Source organism: Bidens hawaiensis, unplaced genomic scaffold, assembly GCF_021521415.1.
Source record: "Bidens hawaiensis isolate Kalapana, Puna unplaced genomic scaffold, B.hawaiensis_p1.1 tig00003536_1, whole genome shotgun sequence".
NCBI lineage: Eukaryota > Viridiplantae > Streptophyta > Magnoliopsida > Asterales > Asteraceae > Bidens > Bidens hawaiensis.
In genome coordinates, this window is record NW_027491199.1 from 2,029,494 (window position 1) to 2,040,674 (window position 11,181).

Below are 11,181 nucleotides of genomic sequence, written 5' to 3' on the forward strand. Positions count from 1 at the left end.
AATACAACACAAATACATTATCTAAATACACACTATTGAATACATGCAAATACGACACTAATAATTGTACGCAAAACACATTATCGCATATATGTAATACAACACTAATGCACATATGCACTATATCGATTTTTTTTTAATTTTTGTATATAATATAACACTATTGCAAATATACAATACAAACAACTATATATATGCTATTCAACATTATTTCAAATATCAAAATGCACACTATTTCACATATGCATTATAAAAAAAGTCGGTGTATTGCATATATGCATTACTCATTAATTTTTTTATATATTTTTTGTGGTAAAGAATAACAACATATAAGAAGGATGAAAGAAAAAAAATTTTAAAAATATTTTTTTAATTAAATTAAAAACACTTCATTATTAGTTCTCTAGTTCTCTCCATAAAATGGAGTCCTCTCATGATCCTCTCCCTATATATATATATATATATATATGTTGGGCCTAGTTTTGTGGTTTGAGCTTGTTTGTACTAAGTTCTAGATATTGGGCTTGGTTTTATTTTGGGTGCATATGTAAACCGAGAACACTCATGTGTTCTCGGTGGGCTTTTGGTGTTTGGGCCGGCCTATTGGTTGTTATTCCTATATATATAGATGTAATGTATAGGGTTATTGGGTTGCTAATTCCGAGTAGTATTGTAAGTGCTTAAGCACCTGACGTATTCAATAATATACGTGTGTTTTGAAGCAATTCCGTGTTACTTTTACTGTGTTATTCGTGTTCTTGAATCACCGAGTGTTGTTTTTCCGCACCAATACTCGTTTAGTTGATATCATATTGTAGTGATCCAGATTCGGGACTTACAATTGGTATAAGAGCCTTTGACGAATTCAGGCTTGTTATTGTGATATCAACGGATTCAAGATATCAAGGTTGAGTAGTTCATTTGTTTTCTGGCGAGGGTGTGATCGGAGAAGAAGAATAGGCGATATTTTGGCCAAAGATTGTCTTATCTTTGGAAACAATTTGAATCCCACGAAATTAGGAATTAAGTTGTTACCAAAACTCACTGGTCAAGCTTCTTCTCGGTGTTCTCGACTGGAAAACAGAGTTCTCGGCAAAGAAACTGAGATCTCGGTTGTGTTTAATATCGGGAACACGTGTTTTCGGCCACTGGTTGTTTTCGGTCAATCGCAGTTCTCGGCCAAGACTGATTCCCGGTCTTTCATTGATAAATTCTTAGGTTCTCGGTCAAAGATTGGTGGTTCTCGGTCAACAATTGGTCAATCTTAGCGTTCTCGGTCAACTGTTCAGTCTGTTGTTCTTGGGCTTATTACTCTTGAACTTGGACCAATTTACTAGGCTCAAACTTAACTGGACCAAAGTACAATTTTCAATCAGTAACAAATTTGAAATGACACAATTAACTAATGACAGCAATTCAACCAACTCGTCACTTCTCCAAGAACTTGACTCCATCATGGGCACTGCTACTCGTATACCACGTTTGTTATCCCACGAGGGTTTCAGTGAGTGGAAATTCCGTTTCGAACATTATGCCAAAATGAAAGATTCAAAGATTTGGAAAAGTATCGTGAGGGGACCTCAATGGATTACCTATCAAAGGGATGGTTCAACTGAGGTTCTTGTGAAACCTGTTGCTCAATACGATGATGATGACTTTGCAAAAGTTAAAGAAGATGAGAAAGCTTTGTCAACTCTAACAATGGCACTCTCACCTGAGATTGCTCTCCAGTTTAGAGAGCTCCATTCAGCCAAGGAGTTGTGGGCTGCACTGATAGAAGTTCATGAGGGTAATGAGGGTATGAAGAGAAGTCGCCAAGATTTGTTGCGACAGAAGTTTAATATGTTCAATCATGTTCTGGGAGAGACATTGGAATCTCAACTTCAGAGGTTTATATCCCTCGTAACTGAAATGAGAACTGCTGGGATCTTTCTGCAAACCTCAGAAATTAACAACAAGTTAGTAAAATCGTTGCCGAAAAATTGGGACATGAATGTTGCAGTTATCAAAAAGACCAAAGATCTTAATAGAAAGAGCATAACTGAAATAATTGCCACAATTAAAGCATGCGATATGGATGATAAACAACGGGCAATAAATCATGCGAGTTCTTATAGTGCTGCTGGTTATAATGTTGCTTCTAACAGTACCCTCATGTCTCAAGATAGCTTCTCATTCTTCAAACCTACTCAACAACCACCACAGGGAAACTTTCAGATGTTTTCGTCCACCCTCGGTCATCCATCATCATCAAATGCACCTAATCCAGCTCCAGCATTTTTCACCAAATCTGCTTAGTCTACAAATGATTATGCTAAAACCACTTCTAGTCCAAACCCCAGTCAGATTCCCTCCATACCTAAGGAAACTCAAGAGAATATCGCTTTAATGGTGGGTTTTATGAACCGCTATCACGCTTTTCTGGCCGGAGACTTGGTTTAACCGGTGGTTACTGCTGAACTAGATCAAATTCATCCCGATGATGTTGAAGAAATGGACATCTCGTGGCAAATTGCCAGGCAGTCTTTCGTGCAAAGAAATTTACCAAGAGGACGGGTAGAAATAACTGGAACATGCCAAATAATCAAAAGGTGGGTTTTAACAAAGAAACTCTCAGGTGCTGCAACTGTCACGAGCCTGGTCATTTTGCTGGTGAATGCACTAATCCAGCTAAGGATGGGAATACGGAAAGGGCCTTGGTTCCATTTGGGAATGCTCGGGGAGAAGTTGGAGGTAGTTCTGGAAATGGTGAAAGAGGTATGGTTGCTCAATCGTTCTCATGGGAAGGTCAGATGGCTGCGCTGAACATTGGAAACCAAACTGCTAATTTCGCAACAGTTGATGAATCTGAAGAGGAGAACATTGCTGAGGAGAAGATCAAGAAGCTCCAGTTTGCATACATGGCGTTCACTTCTCCGGATTCATCTGAGGTACGTTTTCAACCATGTTCTTTAAATTGTGGTGAAAAGATAGAAATGTATAAACTTCATAATGATAGTCTAATCAGAGATATGGAAAGAATAAAATCAGAAAATTTCAAACTTAAGAAAAATGAAAAGGGTTTTCTAGACAAAATAGAATCTCTTAACAAAGACATTAAAAAACTTAAGTCTGATTTTAGCATAAAGAGTTGTCACCATCTAGATGCCAAACAAGAAATTGTTGAGTTGACTGCTAAATTAGAGGCCTCTAAGTCTGAAATTATAAATTTAACTAGCAAGTTTGAAAAGGCTGAACTTGATTTTAAGAAATTCGATGGTTCCAGTAAAGTTGTCAACTCAATGATTGAAAATCAACTGTGGTGGAAATAAAATGAAGGTGAGGGGATAGGATTCAGTCAAGTTCCCCCACATACAACCACAATTATGTCCCCACTCCTGTTACTAAAGAACAGGAAGAAAAGATAAAGGACATGAAATATGGTAAACAAGATAAGGGTGATGGGACCGGCTCTGCGAATACTGGTCCATCCACCTCAAGTATGAACGATTCTAATGTGTTTACTTCATGTGCAGAAAAAGTAATTGTGAAGGAGTGGACTGATGAGGATGACGACCCTAGCCTTGATTTTGATAATAATTTTATTTCTAATGTTTCTTTAGAACTTCCTGTTTTGAATTTTGTTATTCCGACTGTTTGTGCGGGCTCTGTTTTAAAGAGCAAGGATACTTGTGTGATTGATTCGGTTGAAACCTCAAACTTTAATAATGTGATTTCTAATAAAAACAAATTTTCAAAAAATTCAAAAACATCTGAAAAATATGTTGCACCTAAGTTTGTTAAGGAGGGATGCTCTAATAACAAACTAGGTGATAAATTCAAAAAGAAAAATGCGACTTCTCGCAAATCTAAACAGACTGGTCCACACAACCAGTCCAGACAAGGAACTGCCCAGAATGAATTCTTCATAAAACGACATACATGTTTTAACTGTGGCACTCCTGGTCATATTGCCAGAAACTGTCCACATCGTCCGTACATTCCATACTATGGATTCTATCAAAGGAATATGCCATATGTGCCACATAATGCGTATAGACAAGGGTTTAGACATTATTCGGCTAGTTCCTTTGACGATGATTGGAATCGAAACAAACCTGGCAGGTTTAGTCCTCATCAGACCAAACCTAACATGTTCAAAAGAAGGGTCAACAAGGGAGTTTCAAGTTCAAAATCTCATGTAAACACTAACACTAGACCAAAACGTGAAAAGAAGACGGTTCCATCTAATCATTCTACTTCTAAAACACTGGAGATCATGACAACCATTCGTACTTATAATTCCAAATCATACAGACATAAATGGTTGCCTAAGTCTTCGGTGAAAGCATCAATTCATTCTATTTTTAATGATCAAAAGGATATGTCATGGCAGTTTGTGACGACCATAGATGAGTCAGGGTCACCCAGTGTAAACATGGACTGGGTACCAAAATCTAATTAATCCCGCTCTTCGTGCAGGGACAACTATGGAGGAATATCATCAGACCATGGTATGTGGATAGTGGCTGTTCCAGGCACATGATAGGGGACATAACCCAGCTACACGACATTCGTACTTTTAATGGTGGGTATGTGTCCTTTGCAGGAGGAGAGAAAGGAAAGATCACTCAAAAGGGTACTGTAAGTAACGGTGTGTTGAAGTTTGAAAATGTTATTTTTGTTCCAGAATTGAAGCACAGTCTTTTAAGCGTGTCGCAAATTTGTGACAAAGATTTTTCAACTCATTTTACTAAAAAGGAGTGCTTGATTCTGAAACCTGGTATAATCATACCGGAAGAATGGATTCTTGTTCGATCACAACGAAAAGATAATGCGTATGTGATCGACATGAATAAGAATGTTCCTGACGAAATTACCTGTTTATTCTCAAAAGTGTCAGAACATAATGCGATTCTTTGGCATCGTAGGCTTGGTCATGCTAATACAAAAAATCTAAATCATCTTGCTAAAAACAATTTAGTGCGTGGATTACCAATCAAGGATTTTGTGACTGTTGAAAAATGTGTTGCTTGTGCTTTGGGTAAACATCATCGAAAATCTCACAAGCCTAAGTTAATTAATACCATCTCATCAGTTTTCCAGTTACTTCATATGGACCTCTTTGGGCCCGTCCTTGTTCTAAGTTTGTCTCGTAGTTCTTACTGTCTTGTAATTACTGATGACTACTCACGTTTACCTGGGTATTTTTCTTGTCAAATAAGAGTGAAACTGCAGATCTGATCAAGAAGTTTGTGGTATTAATGGAGAATCAACTGAACTTAAAGCTGAAAGGTATCCGGTGTGATAATAGTACGGAATTCAAGAATGCAGTTCTGAATCATTTCTGCTCAGAAAAGGGGGTGCTTCGTCTGTATAGCGCTCCAAGGACACCGCAACAAAATGGTGTCTCCGAAAGAAGAAACAGAACTCTAATTGAGGCGGCACGAACGATGTTATGTGACTTCAAACTGCCACTGTTTTTCTGGATAGAAGCCATCAATACGGCATGTTATGTTCAGAACCGGGTGATAATCAATAAGTCTAAGATGAAGACTCCGTATGAGATTGTTTATGGTCATCAACCCACTGACACACATTTCAGAGCTTTCGGGTGTCCGTGTACGTTGCTAAATCTAGAAACTACACCAAAGTTTGGAGCAGCAGCAGATGAGTGTTACTTCGTTGGATATGCGGGAAATACAGCTTACAGAGTTTACAACAAATCCACTAAACAGATTTTAGAAACTTTTGAAGTTCATTGGTTAGAGGAAAATGAGACTGACGCCCGTGTTGGTCCTGATTGGTTATTCGACTACAATGAGTTCTTTAAGCCTTTTAATGTATTTCCAGTCATCAACACAGACTCACAAGGTGGTTCCACAGTGAAGGTTACATAAGACAGCTCTCAATCATTGTCTCATATTTCTCCGTTACTGGATGATGAGATTATTTAGCTGACTAGTGCCTCGACCACTTCAGGTAATCAGCCTATACAAGCTTCAGAGACCGATTGTACACCTATCTCGTCTGAGAATATTGCAAATGTTGAGGGGGAGAGTTCCGTTCGTCAGATATTCGGGAGCACTCTGTTTCCCGACGCCATTCCAGATGAATATGTTGCCGGCACCTCGTACTCTCACAATACAGCTACGTCTGGATGGAAAAACCCCTTCACTGATTCTGGGGAGAACGTAACCAATCTTCAACCTAACAGTGATGTTTCTGATCAGCTAATTCCATCAAGAATCCAAAAGAATCATCCAATTGAAAACATCATAGGTCCTATTGAAGCAGGTGTGTCCACCAGAAGTCAGACCGGACACATAAACAGTTGTATGTTTTCCTGTTTCATATCTCAAATTGAGCCAAAGAATGTTGAAATGGCACTTCAAGAACCTAGTTGGGTTGACGCCATGCATGAAATAAGTTGAAGGTATGAAGATTGGTTAAACTGCCGGAAGGAAAGAAAGCTCTTGATACAAGATGGGTATTAAGAAACAAGCGAGATGACACCGGGGTTATTGTTCGCAATAAGGCTCGACTGGTAGTTCATGGGTTTTGCCAGGTAGAAGGGTTAGATTACACAGAAGTCTTTGCTCCAGTGGCTAGACTCGAGGCAATTAGAATAATCTGGCATATGCGTCGTATATGGGTTTCACAATGTATCAGATGGATGTTAAAACAACGTTTTTTTATGGTGAGGTCAAAGAAGAAATTTATGTTGATCAGCCACCGGGTTTCGTTGACTCTAAGAAACCAAATCATGTTTAGAAGTTAGACAAGGCTCTACACGGGTTACATCAGGCTCCACGGGCGTGGTATGCTACACTGACTGCGCACCTACTTGACCACGGCTACAAGCAAGGAACGATTGATCAAACCTTGTTCCGGAAAACAGTCGGAAAGGATTTGATTCTGGTCCAGATTTATGTTGATGACATCATCTTCGGTTCCACCAGTGCTGACTTGTGCAAAGAATTTGAAGGCGCTATGAAGAAAATATTTGAAATGAGCTCGTTGGGTGAAATGACAACATTTCTGGGGTTACAGGTTCGGCAAAGTCCAATGGGAATTCTGTTACATCAAGGAAAGTATGTTGAAGATATGCTGACTAAGTTTGAGCTTCAAGATTCCAATAGTGCTAATACTCCAATGGCAGAAAGACCGCTATTGTCATCTGATCCTGAAGGGAGTCCCGTCGATCAAATATACTATCGATCGATGATCGGGTCTTTGATGTATCTCATAGCCAGCCGTCCTGACATAATGTTCGCAGTCTGCCAATGTGCTCGCTTGCAGGCTAATCCTAAACTCTCTCATTTAATTGCTGTTAAACGTATTTTTAGATATCTGAAGGGATAACCAAAGTTAGGTCTTTGGTATCCCAAACAATCAGAATTTGATATTTATGCTTTTACTGATAGCAATTATGGTGGAGATGACATTGACAGAAAATCCACGTCAGCTGGCTGCCAGTTTCTCGGAGATCGGCTCATCTCATGGCAGTGTAAGAAACAACAAACAGTGTCCACCTCAACAGCCGAAGCAGAATATGTTTCCACATCCGCTTGCTGCTCTCAGGTTATCTGGATGCAAAACCAGTTGCTGGATTACGGTTTGGAATTTCTTGACACTCCTATTTTCTGTGATAATGATGCGGCCATTGCTATTGTGAAAAACCCAGTCCAACATTCTAAAACCAAGCACATCGATATTAAAATTCATTTTATTCGTGACTGTTTCGATCGGAAATTGATTCATCTTGAACAAGTCCACACCGACAACAACGTGGCGGACTTATTTACAAAACCGGTCGGAACAGCAAAATTTAATGTGCTTGTGAGTTTTTTTAAAATGCTTCGTTTCGAGGATTGAGTATTATAAAAAAAAATTTGAAGTTATTTATGTTTATTAAAGCTATCTCTTTATCAAGGCTTAAAGGGTCAAACTAGAACTACAGAGATGGGGGCACACAAGTAAGTCTTGTCATGTCTCGAATGAAAGGCCTATCAGTCTACTTGCACTAAGTCATGCTTTGTGTAAAATTATTTTGATCAAGCACTAGGGGGTTGGAGTCAAATTGGGGTGATATGGGGAAAGCCAAATACGCTTTGAGAAGAGATAGGAGGCATCACAGGTCCATGAGTGATGTACATCTAACCTTTATGCCTAACTGAACCTTAATCATATCACTGATGCGATGAAAGATCATGCTAAGTATGGGATACACGCTATCAATCTGTTTCTTATATGTCATAATAATGCTGAACATGAATCCTTGTGACAACCTCTTAAACAATATGAGTCCATGTTCGGATATTTTCATAAAAGGGCGGCAGCTTTACGAAGAACTGAAATTTGATCCCGACGTTAAAATTGAGGGAGTTGTCTTACTTGTGTGTGAAAATTTATTTATGTTTTGTTTGATTTTATCTTATTTTATTTTATCTTGTCTTGGGTAATTTTATCTTTCTTCGAAATTACTCTCCTCGAAACGTTTATGTAAATGGTGCTTTTCTTAAACTTGTTTTTTCTGAAAGATCTGGTAATGGGTCATGAGTCCAGTTGGGCTGGTTTTTGGTGTTCGGCTTACTTTTAGCCCACAAAGAGTTTTCGGCCTGTTGAGTTTGTAAATATCTTAAGGGTTTCTCTTTCTCACTTTTATTATTTTACCAATCAAAAACCCCTCTCAGCCGAGATCCTCTTCTATAATCCTCCTTGCCGAGACCAAAACCTTTTCACTAATCAAAGCTTCAAGTTTAATTTGTGATTCGCAGGTACTGGATATAGTTATATGAGGTTTACATGTCACTAAGACCTATTGTTGTGGTCTCACAAACTGTTCTTACGGATGATTTGTTGAACTGACCATTGGTGTTATGAGTAATTGGGCTGTTGATGGATATATTAGCTTTGATTTGGGGTTTTCGGTTGATCTTAACCAGTATGTTGCAGGCCTGATGATGGTTTTTGGGGATCTAGGTGGGTTGAAGATGACTTCACATATTCCAAGGTGGAATTCAAGGGGTTCCCTGCCGAGCTGACAAAGAGTTCTCGGTTTGACTTTCGTTGACCGAGAACCCCCCTTGAATCTCGTTCTCGGTCATTTTCTGACCCAGAACTCCTTTGTTCTCGGTTAATTGTACTGACCGAGAACCCCTCTGTTCTCGGTTGGTTTTCATCAATCTCTGTTGACCGAGAACTCCATTACTTTGACCGAGATCCCCGCTGCCAGGCCCAAAATTCTCACAGCCTTGGCCCAGACCTTTACTGTGGTGTTTCTTTTGGCCCACTCCAATGCAGCATGAATTGTCACATAATTTCATTTGAGCCCACCCATGCTTAATAATCCAAGTGTTTCTTAATTTATGGTTCAAGTGTCCATTACTACTATCTAACATGTTAAGTTTGGTGCAGATATGGCTGATCAAAATCCGTTAAAGTTTGTAGATACTCATAATATAGCGGGTCACCTGTATGATCTGCCACTGGCTCACAAGGAGTTCAAGTCGATGATTGTTGGACTCAATACTTGCAGGATCTCTCATGCTCTTCGTGAGAATCCTGTCATTTGCAAGAAGATGGTTACTGATTTATGGAAGAATGCAAATATCAACTCTCAAGGGAAAATGGAGTGATTTCAATCGATTCCAAAATACAGATGAAGCCTGAACTGTTACTGAAGCCATTATCAGAGAGGTACTTCTGTTTGGGGATCAACTCGATTACCCAACAGAGTATTCTACAGCCGAGGTTACTGAAGTAATTACAAGAATGGGGTATGTAGGCACTTATCCACCAGAAATCAAGAAACTGTTTCACCCTTACTGGAGATGCCTATTGCACACGTTCTTCACATGCATCTCGGGAAGAGGGGGCTCAGATGAGATCAGTCACACCCAAATGTCTGCCGTTGCTGCTCTGATCATGGGTGGAATTACAACTACTCCAAGTTCGTTTTCAATGAAATGATGAGCAATCTAAGGGCAAAGAAGAAGGAAATGTTTTTGATGTACCCAAGGTTTTTACAGCTGATTTTTGATTCTCAATACACCGATTTGGTTAAAACTGTTGAGACTTTGGATATGAAGACAATGGGACCTAATTCCTTTGGGTTAATGAAGCAGTCAAGAAAAGGAGCCAAAGTGGTTTATAAGGGATTAAGACCCCTTGAAAAATTTGGTCATTTTGCTGAGACCGAAGCTTAGCCTGTCATAGCTCAGGTTGCTGACGAACACGTGGTATCCGCTCAACCACGTGCCGCTACATTTTAGATCTCTGATGATGAAGATGATGAAGAAGAGCTCCGTCAGCCAAGTACTCTTACAGATTATGAAAGATTAAAAGCCCTCAAAGCTGCTAAAGTCCTATTTCAGTCAACTACTCGGAAGCCTCCTCTGACAGTTACTGAAGATGCTGAGGAAGACTATGTTGAAGAGCCAACTGCTGATCTCATTCATCGTAAACGAAAAAGGGATGATTTGAGATCAAGCGAGTTGGCCAGTGAAGTCGATACAACCAAAGCTACACCAACACCAACAATCGCACCAGCACCAGAATCAACCACCAGTCCTCAACAAATCACCGATCAACCAGAATCACATGCCCCAGAATCACAAACTGAACCAGTTGCATCTCCTACTAAGCCAACATTTATGGAGCTGTTGTCCAGTGATTTCGGTGATGATTTTGATTTTGAAGCAGAGATTCCACACACTGATTGTAACATCCTACTTTTGGTTATAATAATAAAATAAATTTCGTCTATTTTATAGTGGGTTGTTATCGGTTTAGATAATAGAATATGAGTTGGGCTAGCGTTGGGTAAATGGGTATGGGTTATGAAAGTAAGAAGGAAAAGACCATGGGCTTAAGCCATTAATACCCATTTAATCATTCATTTCACACATACTCCATACACCACCAAAACACACACTTAAGATCTCTCTAGTTCTTCTTCTCTCTCTAGCCGAAATCAGCAAGAAACCCGAGCATCAACCCGAGGTTTGTTAGTTTGATGTTGTATGGACCCAAACCCGCTATATTTAGTTACGAAACAACGATCCGACACCGTTACATCGTTAAAGTCATGAGGTTCGGGTGGAATCGGGTATAAACCAAACCTAAGATGAGCTTAGGGGTCACCCTAGCTCAGATCTAGATCGAACGGGACAAAAACGATGAAAAACGGTGTAAAAC